The sequence below is a fragment of the Trachypithecus francoisi genome, unplaced genomic scaffold, assembly GCF_009764315.1.
Source record: "Trachypithecus francoisi isolate TF-2019V2 unplaced genomic scaffold, Tfra_2.0 Contig01554, whole genome shotgun sequence".
Lineage (NCBI taxonomy): Eukaryota > Metazoa > Chordata > Mammalia > Primates > Cercopithecidae > Trachypithecus > Trachypithecus francoisi.
The window spans coordinates 1,657,035-1,677,500 of record NW_022681439.1 but is presented as its reverse complement, the minus strand read 5'-3'; the positions used below and the strand labels follow the sequence as shown (position 1 = coordinate 1,677,500).

At 41.9% G+C, this 20,466-nt stretch overlaps 1 long non-coding RNA gene across 1 annotated transcript in view; it reads left to right on the top strand.

Moving 5' to 3' along the window:
• LOC117063106 overlaps positions 1-20,466 on the top strand; it is an 85,855-nt gene that overhangs the window by 49,897 nt on the left and 15,492 nt on the right. The window contains exon 2 of the long non-coding RNA XR_004428733.1: positions 19,168-19,232. This is a non-coding gene — a long non-coding RNA (uncharacterized LOC117063106). The remainder of the gene's footprint in view (positions 1-19,167; positions 19,233-20,466) is intronic.

Sequence of the window (20,466 nt, the reverse complement as noted above, 5' to 3'; positions counted from 1 at the left end):
CAACATCATTTGCTGAAGGTGAAGGTCAGGGAAAAGATGGTGGAGGTTTGAGGAGAGAAGAGAATGCATGATATGATTGTGTATGAGAGTAGGAGAATAAATCAACTAAGGAAATGCAGCGTGACTGTCCTGAAACACGAAGGACCCACTTGAGGTTGTTAGTCACGAGTTAATGTGAGACCAGTCCCCAGGGTTGAGGGTACTTTGGTTGGTTGGTTTTGTCTTTTGCAGCCAAATTCAACTGCACAGGTACACACAGGGGGGCGATAACAGAAGGATTTAACTGAGCTTGGGATTTTCCAGGTGTACTTGTTTGTTAGGGCTCCCATTAGAAAATAACATAGACTGGGCAGCTTAAACAACAGAAATGTATTTTTTCACAGTTTGGGAGGCCAGAAATCCAAGATCAAGGTGCCACTAGGGTTAGTTTTTCCTGAGTCCTGTCTCCTTGGCTTGTACATGATTGTTTACTCACTGTGTCCTCACATGGCCTTTTCTCTGTGGGTCTTTTCCTGGTCTCATAAGGACACCAATCATATTGGATTAGGGCCCCATCCTTATTATGTCATCTAACCCAAATAACCTTCTTAGAGGCCCTATCTCCAAAAAAAAAAGTCATGCTGGGAGTTAAAGCTTCACCATATAAATATTGGTGGTAGCAAGGGAGACTCGAGTCAGTCCTTGACACCAGATGAGTTTGAAGAAGCAAGAGGGAGCAGGTAAGTTGAAGCTCAGTGCAAAGGAGTGATTGAAATTATGGAGCCTGGGATTTAAAGTAAGTAAGCAAATGAAATACTCAAGGTGAGTGACAGACAGTGGGTTTAATGCTTCTTCTTATCTCTGTGTTAAGGGTCAAATAATTGTTTACGAGAGAGAATTAGCTGGAAACACAAGAGTGGGTGATTGGAGAACAAAATGCTTGCTGTTGACTTGTAGAGGGATGGCAGTTATTGGTAATAACAATGTTTGACCGTGGGAGAGTCAGTGGCTGGGACAAAGTCAAGGACAACAACACTGGGAGGAAAGAGGTCAAAGAACCCAGATGTCGGGTTGTTACAAGGATCGTCATTGGAACCACGAAAATTATGAGAGAAGTAGTGTTGAAAAGAATGGAAGTGGACCAGGACCTCAAAAATCTTCGAGAAATGCAGGGAAGTGGCTGGGACAGTGGGTAACTGTACTGAAGAGTGTTGTGCTTATGACATGGCAGCTGAGCTGGGGTGCTGATGGCCTGGTCATGGTCATGAGAAGGGGGTGGACACCTACCTGATTTCCAGGTCTACAGATTAATTGGGGGAAGGAGAGAAAATAGAGGCCCCTGGACAGGGATTTCAGGAAGTAGTGTCCTAGAAACAGCCAGGTTGCAGTAAGAGGAGAAAGTGGATGGAAATGTCCAGAGAAGAAGTTAGATGTGGTGGGGTTCTGCTGTGAACTCAGGGCACAGGGGAATGGTTTTAGAAATTAGGGACAGGTGGGCCGGGTGCAATGGCTCATGCCTGTAATCCCAGCACTTTGGAAGGCTGAGGCGGGTGGATCACAAGGTCAGGAATTCAATACCAACCTGGTCAAGATGTTGAAACCCTGTCTCTACTAAAAATACAAAAAAAGTAGCCAGGCGTGGTGGCAGGCACCTGTATTCCCAGCTACTAGGAGGCTGAGGCAGAGAATTGCTTGAACCCAAGAGGTGGATGTTGCAGTGAGATGAGATCGCGCCACTGCACTCCAGCCTGGGCGACAGAGTGAGACTCCATCTTGGAAAAAAAAAAGAAAATTAGGGATGGGTGAGGTGTCGGGTCAGAAATGGCATATAAGGACCAAATGCGAGAATAAGAGTTCAAGTAACCAGGGGAATCTGGGTTTCTTGAGGTGATTGATCCGAACAGGGATAAAAGTCACAATCGAAATTAGCACTGATGATTCCAAGGAAGACACTGGAGGTGAAGCTGGGAGGGTGGGGAGGAGGGTGCTGGGAGACTGAAGTTAGTAGAAGAGGGAGCTTTGACATGAGCAATTAGAGTTTTGGGGTGGCTTTTAAACTCCTGCCGACAGAAGTGTAGAGGCCAGGTGAGAGGCAGTCATATGTGTTGCAAATTCTTTTTTTCTCAGATCGACTTTATTAAAACATATTTATATTGTAGGCCGGGCATGGTGGCTCACGCCTGTAATCCCAGCACTTTGGGAGGCTGAGATGGGTGGATCACAAGGTCAGGAGATTGAGACCATCCTGGTTAACACGGTGGAACCTCATTTCTACTAAAAATACAAAAAATTAGCTGGGTGTGGTTGTGGGCGCCTGTAGTCCCAGCTACTCGGGAGGCTGAGGCAGGAGAATTGCTTGAACTCGGGAGGCGGAGGTTGCAGTGAACTGAAATTGTGCCACTGTACTCCAGCCTGGACGACAGAGCGAGACTCGTCTCAAAAAAAAAAAAAATCCCAAACAACATATTTATATTTATATTATATATTAATACATATTTACAATATTTTACTTTTTTTTTTTTTTATTTTGAGATAGGGTCTCGCTTTGTCACCCAGACTGGAGTGCAGTGGCAATGGTATGAACACAGCTCACTACAGCTTCAAACTCCCAGGCTCTAGCGATCCTCCCAACTCTTAGCTTCCTGAGTAGCTGGGAATACAGGTGTGCACCACCACGCCTGGCTAATATTTTGGATTTTTTATAGGACAGGGTTTCACTATGTTTCCCAGGCTGGTCTCAAACTCCTGGACTCAAGTGATCTGGCCACCTTGGTCTCCTAAAGTGCTGGGATTAAAGGCATGAGCCACCATGCCTGGCCACCATTTTTACTTTTTATAATGTCAGACTTATCAATCTTTTTTTCTTTATGGCTTTTAGTATATTTTATGCTTAGGAATTTCTTCCCTAATCCAAAATTATAATTACTTTTAAAAAATTTTTCAGATGATTTGTTTTAGTATTTTGATTTTCCATCTGGAGTCTATTTTGGATAAATGAGTATGCAGGAATCTAAATCTTTTATTTTTTTCTACATGGCCAGCTTAATGCTCCAACACCATGTTTTGAAATACCCCAAGTTGCCCTTTGAATTTTTATTTATCATGAATTCACGTCTTTCCCTCTTTATTACTAACCAGTCTTGCACTAAGATTTTCAGTTCATAGCCTTATTTAAACTTTCTGTGCTCTAGGCCTTCTGTCTCTCTGCTTATAATAAAAATCTGAAGGCAAATGTCTTTTACCTTTAAAATCCAGATGTATCCTTGAACCTTAGGCATTTAGGAGGGTTTGGTTGTATCTGGTCCTGGGGCATTCGTGGTAATCCTGCCATTTGTGCTTTGGGAGCAAAGACGGTAACATAGCCCCTGAAGGGAAATGCTCTCAGTCAGTATTCTCTTTCCTAATGACTTGATTTTGATCAATATACCTTCTCCAGAAGAGTGTTGGAATGCAGAGCCATGGGAAAATGGGAATATGATATTCATCAGTCCATTTACTGAATAGCAACTCCAATAGATGTTTATACTGCAAAATCCTATTGTAGGTATTTTTAGATTCAACCAGGAAGCCATCGAGATGAAGTAACATTGCACTGCTGCCAAGCCCACTAATGACCCTGATTTTGATTTTTTTTTTTTTTTTTTTTTTTTTTGAGATGGAGTCTTGCTCTGTCAACCAGGCTGGAGGGCAATGGCATGATCTTGGCTCACTGCAACCTCTGCCTCCCAGGTTCAAGCAATTCTCCTGCCTCAGCCTCCTGAGTAGCTGGGATTACAGGTGCCCACCATTATACCTAGCTAATTTTTGTATTTTTAGTAGAGACAGGGTTTCACCATGTTAGTCAGGCTGGTCTTGAACTCCTGACCTCAGGTGATCCACCTACCTCAGCCTCCCAAAGTGCTGGGATTACAGGTGTGAGCCACCGGGCCTGGCCCCCTGATTTTTTTGTTTGTGTCTTATGTTTAGAGTTCCTCCACTTCTCAAGTGCTTACATACCTCCTTAAACTTACATGACTTTTGATTCTGAAAAAGAGGATGGAACACCAAGCAGCATTGCCCTAGAGAAAGGAGTAACAGGCCTGCCTCATTGACACTTGCCATCCACCCTGTCAGGCAGGAGCTGTGCTCTGCATTCCCTTCCCACACTCTTGTTGACTCCTCATGTTCTGCAGTCTCACTGTGGTCTTCCTGAGTCCAGCAGGAAGACCCTTCTGATGCATGGTCCAGATGGCCTTTCCGATTCTCATCCCAACATGCAAATGAAAATATGCTTAGAAAGTTCTCATGGCTCCCCACTGGTTGCAGAACGAAGCCCAAGCCCTGGAGCCTGGTAGGCTAGATTCTTCCCACTCTGACACTAACCTACGTTCTAGCTGGATCTCCTACTATTCTCCTCCATGGACCCTCCCATTGATTTCTGCCTGACAGCCTGGCCACATGTTGTCACATCTCAAGCCTTGTTTACTGAGTTCCCCATTCCTGTTATACAATCCCTTGCAACCCCTGAACTGCAAAAGGTTGTAATGCAGGAATGCCCCCATCCACATCCCAAACCCCATCCACATCAGGAAATATGACAGATCCCGTAAGGCTCATCTAAAGAGGGCCTTCTCTACTCCCTCAGGTGGAATCTGTCTCTTCCTCATGAGTACTCAGTGTATATCATCATTAAAACGGAGCTTGCCATTTCTTTGAGAGTTGATTAAGACACTAGCTTTACTGTTACAATGGGGTTGCTTCAGTCGCAGAAACGTAGCTAAACCTTTTGTCTCCAGCATAGCTGCATTGTGGTGAGCATCTTCCATGTATTCTCCCACTTTATCTTTCAAATAGTCCTTGGAGCCAGGCATTTTTACAGTCCTCATTTTCAAATGAGAACACTGAGACTTAAAAAGATTAAGTGGGAGGCCGAGGTGGGCGGATCACCTGAGGTCAGGAGTTCGAGACCAGCCTGACCAACATGGAGAAACCCCGTCTCTGCTAAAAATACAAAATTAGCTGGGCGTGGTGGCGCATGCCTGTAATCCCGGCTACTCGGGAGGCTGAGGCAGGAGAATCACTTGAATCCGAGAGGCCGAGGTTGTGGTGAGCCGAGATTGCACCATTGCACTCCAGCCTAGGCAACAAGAGTAAAACTCTGTCTCAGAAAAAAACAAAATAAAAAATTAAGTAACTGACTTGCACACAAACTTATAGTCAATCAGTATATTCGGTACCTGGGACTCAATTCCTTTGTTTGACTTCGAAGCCTGTGGATGAGTAAAAGAACCAGTCCATGTGCTGGATGCAACTTGGTGACTTCTCCCAAAGAGAAATTTCCTTGTGCAGAAGTCCCACGCAGTGTTGAGAGCTGCTTACAGTCCGTGTGACCTTGGGCAAGTTACCGAGTATCTCTGAGTCTTTGGGTGTACATCTGTGAAATTAAGATAATGAGCTGCTTAACTAACTCGCAGGGCTTTGGAGAGGATTAAATGAAATAATGTATGCAAAATACATAAAGGCTAGCAGAAGAAGTCAGTAACAGACACCTTCTGTTCCCTTTTCCTTCATTGCCTATTCCACAAAAACCACAAACTCTCCTAGAAGGCCTGTCCGGTTGTCCTGACCAGAGAGGAAACCATGCAGAGGCTGTGGAGATAAATAACCAATGGAATGATAGGTTTGGGCAGAATTAACCGTAGCTCATGCTGCTTCCATGTGGATCCCAAATGAATAATGATCTGAAATATACCATACCATTGTTTTTAACTTCCATACTGATTTCGGGGGAAGAAATGGCCTCCTAGAAGCCTATAAAAAGGGAGACATAACTAGAAATGATCTCTTCCTTGTCCTAAAGGGACTATCTCTTCTTGCCACAACATCCCAGAGTTCGGTCACTGGCTTTCAAAATCAAAAGAACAACACCTTAAAGATTTTTTTTTTTTGATTGACATCACTTATACTCTTATCCAATAACTTTGATGGTCTCTGTTTCGGTGATACAATTGCAGATCCCATGACTGCTGAGAAGGTGGGTAAGGAAAACCATCATGACACTTTTGGCAGTATGGCTTTACAGAACTTTGGGGTATCTTTATTTGACTCATCTTTCAGGTATCTAGTATACGTTTGGCATCTCCTACCTGTGAAGGGTTACAGGGTGAAGTTGAGAGTGGTCTCTGGACGTTTCCAAACTCTTCTAGTCCAGTGGCAGAGGTGAAGAGGCAAACCACAGCAATGAATGCAGAGTGGCTGGTGATTTGAGATAGGTCAACACAGTATCAGAGGAGTGCCAGAAGAAATGCCCAGCTCATCTGGAAGTCAACCGGGAGGGTGGAGTAGTCAGGAGCTGCCCAGAGAAGGTATCCCAGGGTCTATGTCTCAGAAGAAGAGGAGGAGTTATCCAGCATAAGGAGGAGGAAATAATCTTCTTATCCCAAGAGTCAAACCTGCTATTAGAAATGGAAACAAACCGGCCGGGCGCAGTGGCTCAAGCCTGTAATCCCAGCACTTGGGGAGGCTGGGGTGGGCAGATAGCTTGAACTCAAGAGTTTGAGACCAGCTGGGGCAACAAAGCAAGACTGTTTCCACAAAAAATTTAAAAATAAGCCAGGTGTGGTGGCATGTGCCTGTAGTCCCAGCTACTTGGGACACTGAGGAGGGAGGATCACTTGAGCACAGGAGTTTGAAGCTGCAGTGAGCTATGATCATGTCATTGCACTCCAGCCTGGGCAACAAAGGGAAACCCTATCTCAAAAAAAAAAAAAAAAATTCAAAGCATATGCCATTTTTCAGAATTCAGTGTGTTATTCCAGTTCTGAACCTACTGTTGTGAATCTAAATCAAATTAAACATATTAGTGTGTATGTGTACTTAAAATTTCAATGAAGTATGAAAAATTAGATTAAGATTCATGAGAATCTTTTTGCTTTTTTCTATCATGTCACTTGAATCTCATGACACCCCTGGGACCATCCCTGTTCCCTCTTCACAAGGTGGGTAGCATTTTCCCTTAGAGATGAAGAAATCATGAGGTTAGTAGCTTACTCAAAGTCTTAGCAGCAAAGATATCAGAGCACAGGACTTTCAGAAGCAAAAAGAAATAAAACCCTTATATTTATGTGCTAGGCACTGTAGATGGAATTTTTATGATAGATATTTAATTCTTATAATAACCTTAGGAAGTAGGTGTTTCCCCCCTTCTGGAAATGAGAAAACTGCAATGAACATACACGTATATTTTCCTTTATTACAGAATTATTCCTATTCCTTTGGGTATATACCAAGTAATAGGATTGCTGGGTCAAATGGTATTTCCAGTTCTAAATCTTTGAGGAGTCGCCACGCTGTCTTCCACAATTTCACAATAGCAAAGACATGGACTCAACCCAAATGCCCATCAGTGACAGTCTGGATAATGAGAATGTGGTACCTATACACCATGGAATACTATGCAGCCATAAAAAGAAACAAGATCATGTCCTTCTGAGGGACATGGATGGAGTTGCAAGCCATCATCCTCAGCAAACTAACACAGGAACAGAAAACCAAACACCGCATGTTCTCACTTACAAGTGGGAGCTGAAAAATGAGAACACATGGACATAGGGAGGGGAACAACATTCACTGGGGCCTGTTGGGGGAGGGTGGGAGTGGGGAGAGCATTAGGGAAAAGAGCTAATGCATGCTGGGCTTAACACCTAGGTGATAGGTAGATAGGTGCAGCAAACCACCATGGCACACGTTCACCTATGCAACGAATCTGCACATTCTGCACATGTACCCCGGAACTTAAAAAAACAAAATAATTAAAAAATAAAAAATAAAAAAAAGAAAGGAGAAAACTGAGGCTCAGAGATGGAATAAGACCAAGTTAAAGAGATATAACATGGCTGGGCGCGGTGGCTCATGCCTGTAATCCCAGCACTTCGGGAGGCCGAGGCAGGTGGAACATAAATCAGGAGATGGAGACCATCCTGGCTAACACGGTGAAACCCCATCTCTACTAAAAATACGAACAATTAGCCGGGCGTGGTGGCGGCGCCTGTAGTCCCAGCTACTCCGGAGGCTGAGGCAGGACAATGGCGGGAACCCGGGAGGCGGAGCTTGCAGTGAGCGGAGATGGCGCCACTCACTCCAGCCTGGGGGACGAGTGAGACTCCGTCTCAAAAAACAAAAACAAACAAAAAAGTTATAACGTGACCAAGCTGGGATTTGAACCTGGTTTTCCAAAGCTGGATATCTGTTCTTCTGCATCTTTCTCCAAGCTGTGTGCATTTTTTTTCACAGCTGTATTCCAAATTGAGCACAGTGCCTGTCACATTGAAGGCACTCAGTAATTTTGTGAAATGACTAAGTGATACATAGAATGTGTACATCAGCTGGGCGCGGTGGCTCAAGCTTGTAATCTCAGCACTTTGGGAGGCCAAGGCAGGCGGATCACAAGGTCAGGAGATCAAGACCATCTTGGCTAACACGGGGAAACCCCGTCTCTACTAAAAATTACAAAAAACTAGCCGGGCGAGGTGGCGGGCGCCTGTCGTCCTAGCTACTCGGGAGGCTGAGGCAGGAGAATGGTGTGAACCCGGGAGGCGGAGCTTGCAGGGAGCTGAGATCAGGCCACTGCACTCCAGCCTGGGAGACAGAGCGAGACTCCATCTCAAAAAAAAAAAAAAAAGATTGTGTACATCAGTGACTAACAAGGCAGGGTGGCAGAAAGAAGAGTATTTGATACATTCTAAGTCTCATATCAAAGAAATGCTTATCACATTGTCCAGGAAATTCTGTGGAGTTTTGTGTTGAAGAGATTTTCCCCTTTCTGCTTTCCTTTCTATTTAGTGAAGGACTATTGTTCCAACAATAGAGGTAGAAGTCCAGGCCATAGGGGTGAAATGCTACCCAATAAAAGCTTATTTGGCTAAAGGAAGTAGGGGAAATGTTACAGAAAATCTTTCTGAGTCTTTTTCTCCGGGTCCATAAGCACAAGATTGTACAGGGTGCTTCTCTGGGCCTCCAGCCGCATTGTTTACAGAATCACTGCATCCTGTCCTTACTCTAAAGTCCTTACCCAAAACGCCTTTGCCTTTTGTCTGACCTTGAAAGCAATGCAGGACCTCTCCAATGAATGTCTTAGGCCACAGCCCAAATGCAAAATACCTTTCCTTTTATATGTATTAAGGATGCCATTTGTCATAGATGACCATCTGCTAATGCATACTATTGGCTTTAATTGGATTGGATTCTCGGTTATGCCACAAATATTGATTAAATAGCTTTTATGAACAAGGGAGGACATTACTAATTTTCCTTTAGATGGCAGAGAAAACCTGTTGCCATATGAAGTTCCCCTAACTGAGTTTGAGTCCTGCCTCTATCATCCATGACTGTAGAATCTGGGCTACTAAGCATCTCAGTTTGAACATCTGTAAAGTTCAGATATTCACTGGATCTTGGCCTGTGGCCTAACTGTGCCTTAGGGGATATTTGGGGATCTGTGGGAGTGTATGGGACCATTACTCCCATACAAGGACTGCAGGTTGCTACTGGCATTTAGTGCCCAGGACCAGGGATGATAATGCCATGGACTATGGGGCCCAGTTCCCCACAACAAGAACATATTCTGACCAAGATTGTAACTGTGTCTCCACTGAGAAACACGGATTGAAATCATCCACAGCTTCAGTGTTCCTTAATTTCAGAACAGCGACCGAGAGGCAAATTATAGTTCTGTTAACTTTGACAAAGTCAACAAGCAGTGATGTTAAATATAGGCAAGCCACTGGCAAGATGCCTTCCAAGGAGCAAGAACAAAAGAAATGGGAGTGTTAAATACTGGTGGTCTTTGCAATGCATGCTGGCAAAGAAGTTGCTAAAATACCATTCATTTTGTAGCGCATTTTCTATTAATTATCTTAGATACTTTGTAAAGCAATAGCTTGAATGCCACATGGAATATTAATTCTGCTAATGAATTCAGTGACTGTTTTCCCCAGCTTGTCACCCGAAGCTTATCTTCATACTGCTTTAGTTCACATGAAAGAGCCATAGACTTGGTAAGCTTGCCTTCATACCACTGAATTTCTTTTCTAACGGAAGAGCTATATGCTCCAGACTTACTGCTGCCTAATGATTTTATTTTGCCATTAAAGCTAATTGTCAATAAGGATAATGAAAATGACTCCCAGACATTTTAGTAATTTGCAACATCATGAGCCTCGTGATAGCATGATGCTGGCTGGCAGTACCACCCCAGGCCAGCTCTGTTGCTGTTCACAAGGCATCCCCTCTGGAACAGGTCCATTCGTAGCCCTCTGTGCCTGGTGAGATTATAAGGTTCCAAAGCTGTTCTCAGACAATACAATCTATTTTTAAAACATTGACATATGCAAAAATGTTGTTATTGACCAAATCAACATTTCAACATCTTTCTCCCATGTCACTCAGTTGGAGCATATTTGAACCAACCTGCTCTTCTCACGTTTGGGAGTGGGGCTAGGAGTGGAATTTCGGGGGTTTTGTTTTCCCCAGTTTTTAGGACTACCTGGCCTCATTTTCTTATTTTCTGTGGACTCAGGTATCCATTAGCCTCAACTGTGTTAGACTTGAGCCGTGTGTGGCGGGCTCTCTTACCACAATCAAAGCTGGATTTTGTTTTGAGCAGCCATGAGTGCAGCTGCAGGTGATGGTGGATGGTGACTGGTCATGATCAGTTACGACAAGCTGTTCCCTCATTTTCCAGCCTCTCTTGCAGAGAAAATTTGCCGTGTTAACTAGCTCTGGCCAATGAGATCTTGAAATCTAAAGGTAATTCTTCTGGAGGGATTTCTGAGAAAGCTTCTCTTTATCTGAAACACAAACAAACAAAAGGAGGGAACAGATGAGGCTTTGCCTTTCCCCTTCAGTGTGAACATAATGCCTGGAGATGCAGCAGCCATTTTGTGACTAGTAGGTGGAGCAGAATAATATAAATAACCTCATTCCTTGATGGCATCTTTCAGCACCTGTCTTAACTACCTGTCCAACTCAGGACTCCTTGGAATGTGAAAAAAAATCAACCCCTATTTGTTTGCATCATTATAGTCAAATATTCTTTTATTCACAAATATAAACCTTATTGATAATACTATGCTTTGTGCTCAGCTGAAGATATAGTTGTGAGGATCTTGGAAATTTGGGGATGAGAATGTTGCTGACAGCAGTATTATGTAGTGAGGTTAACTTTCACATTTTAAAACTCTTGTAGGTGAAACATTGCGTCTTTCTCCAGCTGATGGAGACTTGTGCGCATCAAGCATGTTGGGGTAAAGTAGGGACTTTTTCAAATTCCCAGATGTGCTTCAAGAAGCAAAACCAACTGTTAAAGGATGAGAATGTGAAAATGTCAGGATTGGACATCTCCAAGCTATCGCTTCCATAAGAAAACGGCTCAACTGGGAGAAGGAAAATATATGTTTGATGGATGTAATTTAATTAACATATGGAGATCCAGTTGTGAGTTGAGTGGTATTCATATTCAGTTGAGTCATATTATTCAAATGACTAGAGAGGGTTATACTGGTGCTTCCCAGTGGAAATAATTTACATTTTTATTCTTGGGTTTCAAAGTATCCTGGAAAAAGCAATGGACTGAGAGTCAACATTTCTGAATCCTATTTTTAACTCACAATTTTACTTAGTCTCTCTGAGTGTCAGTTTCTCAACTACAAAATGTGGATAATAACTCATGTTTACTGTAAAGTAGACAACTTTACAGAATTGCTACAGAAATCAAGGGAGATGAAATGTATATAATTCCACTTGAAAGTATATTTACTATGCAAATGTAAGATGCCATCAACATCATCATAACCATATCATTCCAAATTTTACAAAACAGATGTGATCATTATTGCCATTTTAACAATTTGACTTTGAAGACAACCTTTGGTTTATTTCCACTTAGGTAAGCACCTTCCAGGGCAGGTAATCTACCAGAAGATGGATGTTGATGCTTTGGGATTTAACTATCCTGACTTTCCATGCACATGGCTAATGGAGACAACCATTGGTATGTTTCTGCACTCGACTGTATCAAAGCTAAACAGTCCCTTAGTATCTCTAATTTCAAGTCTAGTAAGGTATTATGGCAAAGAATACCACTTAAATAGAATGTACAATTTAAGAAAGGGTTAAGAAAATATAAACAACGAGATATATTTATTTGTGCCAATGATGTTCATGTGAGAAAATACTCTTTGTTCTTTTTAAAATTTTTCTTTATTTGATTTTTTTTTTTTTTGGTGGAGTCAGAGTCTCGCTATGTTGCCCAAGCTGGTCTTGAACTTCTGGCCTCAAGTGATCCTCCAGCTTTGGCCTGCAAAGTGCTGGAATTACAGGCATGAGCCACCACACCTGGCCCCTCTTTACTCTTCTTATGGTAGTTTCCCCTTGTCCACAGGTGACACGTTCCAAGATCCCTCGTGGATGCCTGAAACCTTGTATAGTACCAAACCCTATAGAGACTACGTTTTTTCCTATGCACACACACCTGTGCTAAAGTTTAATTTATAAATTTGGCACAGTGGGCCGGGCGCAGTGGCTCACGTCTGTAATCCCAGCACTTTGGGAGGCTGAGGCGGGCGGATCACGGCGTCAGGAGATTGAGACCGTCCTGGCTAACACGGTGAAATCCTGTCTCTACTAAAAAAAAAAAAAAAAAAATTAGCCGGGCCTGGTGGCAGGCGCCAGTAGTCCCAGCTACTTGGGAGGCTGAGGCAGGAGAATGATGTGAACCCGGGAGGTGGAGCTTGCAGTGAGCCGAGGTCGCACCACTGCACTCCAGCCTGGATAACAGAGCGAGACTCCGTCTGGAAAAAAAAAAAAATTGGACACAGTAAAGAGATTAACTATAATAATGCATGATATAATAGAACAATTATAATAATATCTGTAATAAAATATTGTGACTGTCGTCTCCTCTCTCAAAATATCTTATTGTACTGTATTCATCATTCTTGTGATCTGTCAATCTGATCTCCGAGATTGTGACTAATGGATGAGCAGTGTCTACAGCACAGATCCACTGGACAAAGGGAAGACTCATGTTCTGAGTGGTACGAACCATGCAGGGTGAGATTTCATCACAATACTAAGAACACTGTTCAGTTTAAAACTGATGAACACTCTTCTGTACAATTTTGAAAATGATTGATTATCAATCTCTATTTTTACTTGTTTTATCACTTATTAAATGGATATAGATACAAAAAAACTGATGAATTATTTATTTGGGAGATTTTCCATTTAATATTTCTGACAGCTCTTGTCCTGGGGTCACTGAAACCTTGGAAAGTGAAGTCTTGGATAAGGGAGGCACACTGTATGGAAAAAGAAGACAAGCAAAAAAAAAAAAAAGAGAGAGAGAGAGAGAGAAAGAAGCTACAATCCCACCCACCCTTCGTAAACATTCCCAGTGCCTTAACGTAAGTTCCCAGCCTCTGGAGCTTCTGTGCAAGAGTTTTTGTGCTTTGTGTCATGTGGTTCTGCAGCTCTGGCCATTGCTGGGAATCAGGTGTCTGTGATGGTCCCAAAGGCAGAAATATACACATTGGACACCAGGAAGCCAGAGGTCTCTGAAATGATTTGGTGTGAGAAATTTAACCAGAAAGGGTGCTCTATCCTGAGTGATTTGCTTCCTTCTTTTGGAGCTAGGACAGAAGAAAAATAAAGTTAGATGTGAATAGTAGGAATTACAGAGGTGAAGAAATACAGAGAGGAAGCGGGGAGCCAAGGCCATGGGGCAGTAGGAATGGGGAGTAAGCAGAAACCACATGTTAGAGAAACCACATGTGGAGTCATTTGGCAGTGGCCGAAGTAAGGGAAAGACCAAAAGGAACTGCATCCTGTAGGTAATAGAATAAAGCTGGGAAGCTCTAAGGCGATGACAAGGCAAACTGTCACATGGCCATCTATTCCTGGTTTGCCAGATGGGAGCATAGAGCCACTGCTGTGTTCTGAACAGGATGAGGTCACTGCATAAAGCCTGAATGCACCTCATTCAAAGTTTCCTTTTCATTCTTCCTCTTGTATGTCCTCTGATGTAACCTAAACCTCCCTCTGTTCCAGTCATCCCCTCCAAAACATGAATATAGTCGCCTCTATGTATACATATATAAATGGATACATGGATACATGGATATATGTATAAATGGATACATGGATATATGCACCTATTTTGATTGTTAGTATTTTAAATGGGAGCAGCCATTTGTCCTGTTTGGTAATATTTCCTCCTTACATATGAGTGTATCATGAATATCTTACCATATTAATGAATATAATTCTATCATTTTAAATTGTGTATTGGATGCTTGCAGAAAACTTCCCCTTCTGTCCTAGCATACAGAAAAATTACAGATAAGATAATGACAGGATATTAAAATGAGCTGTGCTCCAAAATAGGAAAGAGTATCATCATGGACAGAAACGGACGCATCCCAAAGCTTTTTTTGTGTGTTTTTTTTTGTTGTTGTTTTTAAGTAGCAGTGAGGAGAGGGTGAAACTTTGTGGTTCAATGGGAACCAGAAATCCACACCATTCCTTAAGGGAAGCCATGCCTAGGGATGCTTTGTGAGACTGAAATATGAGACCATGCTTCATGCTAGAGAATAGAGGCAGAAAAATAGACTGGGGTTACAGCTTGGGAATGAAGCAATTGCCAGGGGCCAGGAGAATAAACAGATTCTCTCTCAAACTGGGAACTAGATTTCTGTGACTTTAGGTCTGAGGCTGTGTTAGATACTCCTACCAGTCAGGAAACCACAAAGATCATAGGATCTCTGTGTCAGGAACTGGGATCAAAGGCTGAGTATTAGAACAAAGATCCTTCCAGTGCTGTCTACTAGGGTTCTAGGAACTTTATGTTAGGAACCAGGGGCAGAGATCAAATATACATGCTTGTGATTTTTCCTCTATTTCAGTCTTGAGGTCTCTCTTTGGAAAGTGACCATAAACTGTAGCCCTCCCCTGATTGGAATCCAAGGAGTTTGGTCATGGATGTTTACAGTGTGCCTTTCGTGGGATAATTCTTTATCCTGGTGGATGGCTTAATGCCTAAGTGTCCAACCTGTGACCAGGTGTCCCTCTCACAGGAAACCTGTTTATATTGGCAGATGCCCTTGTGGTTCTCCTCTGACTTGTGTCCAGTTTATTCTTACCCTGGTAGCCACTCTCTAGGAGAGCCCTGACTGGGAAAGAAGTCAGGTTCTAGTATGCTGGTCAGGTGAGACAGAGGAAGCAGCACAAAAAAACATAGGAAGTAACAGAAGCAGTGTGTTACTTACAGATCCATGAGAGAAGAGGGATGCTGATGAAAGACAAATAGAAGATTGCAGAGGGAGGGACAGGAGGAGACTGGGGGTGGGGGTGCTTGGGGGAGGGGCCAGGCATCATCATGCTCAACCAGCAGGTGGCGAGAGAGAGAGAGAGAGAGAGACAGAGAGAGAGAGAGAGACAGAGAGAGCAAACCTGTGTGCCAAAGTCTTTATTGGGGTCCAGGACTTTACTCAAATGGTTTTCCTGTGGGGAGTTCTAATTGGTGGGTTTAGAGAAAGTGGACATGAGTCTGTAGGGACCATACTGTGACTTTGCACTTAGGAGTGATCACTGTAGCATATCTACACAGTCTATGAAGTTGTGGGATCATTGGGATGAGTCTGGTATGTTGTATCTACATGTCCCTTAGGGAGATGGTTGTACAGGGCAGATATCTGGATTGACTACATGATCTAACCTAGAGCGTGTTCCATGTGCGCTTGAGAAGAATGTGTATTCTGCTACTTCTGGATAGAATCTTCCATGTATGTCTGTTAGGTCCATTTGGTCTAAAGTGTCATTCATGTCCTCTATTACCTCATTCATCTTCTGTCTGAAAGTTTTACCCAAGATTGAAAATGGAGCATTGAAATCTCCTATTATTATTGTCAGGCTCTCTATTTCTCCCTTCAGCTCTGCCAATGTTTGCCTCATATATTTAGGTGCCCTGATGCTGGGTCCATATTGATTTATAATTATTATTATCTTCCTAGTGAATTTATCCTTTTGTCATTGAATAATATCCTAATTTTTCTGTGGTAATTTTTGATTTAAAGTCTATTTTGTCCGATGTAAGTGTGCTCTCTTTGGTTGCCATTTGCATAGAACATCTTTTCCAGCCTTTCATTTCGGCCTATGTGTGTTCTTAAATCTATAGTGAATCCTTCATAGACAGTTCCAGTGCTCCAGGTGCCTGTCATGCTTCTTGGCCTCTGAAGCTTTTGTGTAAGAGTTTTTGTGTTTTGGATCATGTAGTTCTGCAACCCTGGCCATTGCTGGGAACCGGTTGTCTGTGACAGTCCCAAAGGCAGAAATAGATAGCATATAGTTGGATCTTGTTTGTTTTATTAAAATGTATGTCTTTTGATTGAGAAGTTTAATCTATTTACATTTAAATTTATTACTTCTATGTAGGGACTTTCTATTGCCATTTCATTAATTACTTTCTGTCTTGTAGCTTTTTTGTTCATCTTTTCCTCTCTTACTGTATTCCTTTGTATGTTGATTTTTTTTTGTAGTGACATGCTTTGTTTCCTTTCTCATTTTCCTTTGTGTATCTTCTATACGTATTTTATTTGGAGTTACCATGGAACTTACATAAAACATCTTATAATTGTAACAATCAATTTCAAGCTAGCAACAATCTAACTTTAATTGTATACAAAAACTACTCTTTTACTTCTCTCTAGTTCTATACTTTGTTATTAAAATCACAAATGACAGCTTTCAGGATTGTGTATCCTTTAACAAGTTTGTATAGTTATAGTTTTTTTTTATACTTTTGTATTCCTTCTTCTTCTTCTTCTCTTCTTCTTCTTTCTCCTTCTTCCTTCTTCTCCTTCTCCTTCTTCTTCCTTTTTTCAAGATGGAGTCTTGCTCTGTTGCCCAGGCTGGAGTGCAGTGGCGTGATCTTGGCTCTCTGCAACCTCTGCCTCCCAGGTTCAACTGGTTCTCCTGCCTCAGCCTCCTGAGTAGCTGGTATTACAGGCGCCCGCCACCATGCCCAGCTAATTTTTATATTTTTAGTAGAGAAGGGGTTTCACCATGTTAGCCAGGATGGTCTTGATCTCCTGACCTCGTGATCTGCCCACCTCGGCCTCCCATAGTGCTGGGATTACAGGTGTGAGCCACTGCACCCGGCCTTTGTATTTCAACTTCTACACCAGAATTAAAAGTGATTTATATACTACCATTGCAATGTGGAAGTATTCTGTATTTTATACATTTACTTTTACCAGTGTGCTTTATACTTTCATATGATTTCATGTTGCTGTCTGGCTTCCTTTCATCTCAAATTGAACAGCTTCCTTTAGTCTTTCTTGTAGGGCTGATCTAGTGGTAATGAACTCTCTGAGGTGGGAAAGTCTTCATTTCTCCTTCAATTTCAAAGGATAGTTTTGTCATCCTCTTTAGAATTAGTAATAAAAAATAGTATTGTTGGTTTGCAGTTTTTTTTCTTTCAGCACTTTGAGTATATCATCCCACTGCCTTCTGGCCTGCAAGGTTTCTATTGAGAAATTTACCAGTAGTCTTAAGTATGTGCCCTTATACGTGATAAATCACTTTTCTCTTGCTGCTTTCAAGATTTTGTCTTTGTTTTTTGACAATTTGACTGTAATGTTTCTTCATGTTGACTTCTTTGGGATCATCCTAGCTGGAGTCTTTTGGGCTTCTGAGATCTGGATGTCAATTTCCTTTCCCAGATTTGAAATTGTTATCTATTTTTCTTAGGTGAGCTTTCTGCTTCTTTCTCTTTTTCTTCCTCTTCTGTTACTTCCATTATTCATATATTGGTTCCTCTTATGGAATCCCGTAAATTCCTTAGGGAATTTTATTCTGATAAATTTATCCTTTTTATAGTTTTTTCTTTTTGCTCCTTTGATTAGATCATTTCAAGAGACCTGTCTTTGAATTCCCTGATTTTTTCTTCTGCTTGATCAGGTCTGCTGTTGAGTCTCTCTAGGAAAGTTTTTGATTCAATTATTCTATTTTCCAGCTCAAAAATTCGTTTGATTCTTTACAGTATTTTCTACCCTCCGTGTTAATGTTCTCATTTTGTTTATTCACCATTTTCTGGAGCTAATTGAGCAACTTCATGGTGCTTCCTTTAAATTCATTGTAAGGTAATTCACATCTACATTCCTTCAGTGTCAATTTCTAGAGATGGGTTTTGTTTCTTTGATTGGACCGTGCTTTCCTCTTTTGTCATATGCCTTGTAACAGCTCCCTCTCTCAGTCTTTACGAACTGGCTTCATACAGAGAAAGACCTGCACCAGTCGGCCTGACTAGAGACTTTAGGAGCTCTCACACCTTCTCTGTAGATATGTCTTCTCTGTCTCTGTGCATGTAAATTCCCAATTAGAAGGATTTTCTGGTTTCTTTTTTTGGGAGCATATAATCTCTTACTCCCTCTGGTGTAAGCCTTCCATACTGAAGTTTCTCGGGAACTGGAATTTACACAAGCCTCCCAACTCAGTTTTGTCATCAACAACTTCCAGGCTTCTAGAGTGTGCCTGTTCCTGTCAGAGTTTTGAGTCAGATGAGACAGAAACCAGTCTCTTGGGAAACCCCTGGAAAAGCAGTAACATTGGATATACATTCCAACTCTCCCTCCTTAGGGAGAAGCCAGGAGTTGGGAGGATTTTTCTTGCTCATTCCATCCTGATGTCAGTTGAGTATAGGCTAGTCCAAACTTCACATTTATTTTTTATTTGTTTGTTTTTTGAGACAGGGTCTCACTCTGTTACCCAGGCTAGAGTGTAGTTGCCAGTTGCTACCTCCACCACATAGGTTCAAGCAATTCTCCTGCCCCAGCCTCATGAGTAGCTGGGATTACAGGTGTGAGGCACCATGCCCAGCTAATTTTTGTATTTTTAGTAGAGACAGGGTTTCACCATGTTGGCCAGGCTGGTGTCAAACTCCTGACCTCAAGTGATCCACCCACCTTGGCCTTCCAAAGTGCTAGGATTACAGGTGTGAGCCACCGCGCCTGGCCCACATTTGTTCTCAGTGCCCTCCTGGCTCTCTCTTGTGTCAATGCTTAGATTCAGGTAGGATAGAAACCAGTTTCTTGGGCAACCCCCTAAAAATCTGCATGTTGGATATATGTTTCAATCTTCTCTTTCCCTCCCCAGGGAGAAACCAGGTGCTAAAGAGTTTCTTCCAATTACACTGCACTGAGCCGGGGAAAGGGACTATGGTGAGTAGTGCCACAAATTAACGTGGCTGATTTTGTACATCTGGAGTGCAGGAACCTCATAACTTTTTTCAGGATTTCTCATGAAGGGAATTATTCTGTGTATTATGGAATCAGTGTCTCCATGAGGAGAAGGAGGGTCTGAGGCTTCTTATTTTGCTATCTGGCTTGCTAGATACATAGTTTTAAATTTTCTTGTAATGTCATTAAAAAGCAGCGTTAAGCCGGGCGCGGTGGCTCACGCCTGTAATCCCAGCACTTTGGGAGGCTGAGGCGGGTGGATCACGAAGTCAGGAGATTGAGACCATTCTGGCTTAACACAGTGAAACCCCGTCTCTACTAAAAATACAAAAAAATTGGACAGGTGAGGTGGCAGGTACCTGTGGTCTCAGCTACTCGGGAGGCTGAGGCAGGAGAATGGCGTGAACCCGGGAGGTGGAGCTTGCAGTGAGCCGAGATCAGGCCACTGCACTCCAGCCTGAGCGACAGAGACTCCATCAAAAAAAAAAAAAAAGCGATGTTAAAAACTTCTCTAGCAGCATCATATAAAAAAGAAACAAGTGAAATTCATTTTAATAATATCTTCTATTTAACTGAATATATCCTAACTACTACCATTTCAACATATAATCATTCTAAAATTATTAATAAGATATTTTACATTCTTTATTTTGTAATGTTTTTAAAACACAGTGTCTATTTCACACTTAGAACATACTTTAGTTTGAATTAGCCCCAGTTTATATGTTCAACAATCACATGTGGCCAGTAGCTACTGTATTGGATAATGTAAATCTATATTATATATATATAATATATATAATAATCTGTAATATAGATTTACTCCTATGAACAAATTAAAAAAGACAACCATAATACTAATTTAGGGCCATTCACAAAGGAGAAAACCTGAATGACCAAAAACATATGTAAAAGTATTTTTTTTATAGATAGAGAAATAAGGTCAAAGAATAAGATACTATTTTATAGCTATTGAATTGTCAAGATGTTTAAGAGAAACAGAAGAAAATTATAAAACTTTTGGGTGGTTCTTTTTATGACTGCCTTTTTTTCAAACAGAAAAGAATATTTTTTCCTTCCACTTGATATGAATCTAATTTGCATTTCTGTCCTCACTGGAAATGATGACATGATGGAATGAGAAAATGAGTAATGATATGGTTACATTAGTTTGTTTCTTATACTTACGGATGAGCCTCTAGAAATCAATCAAATG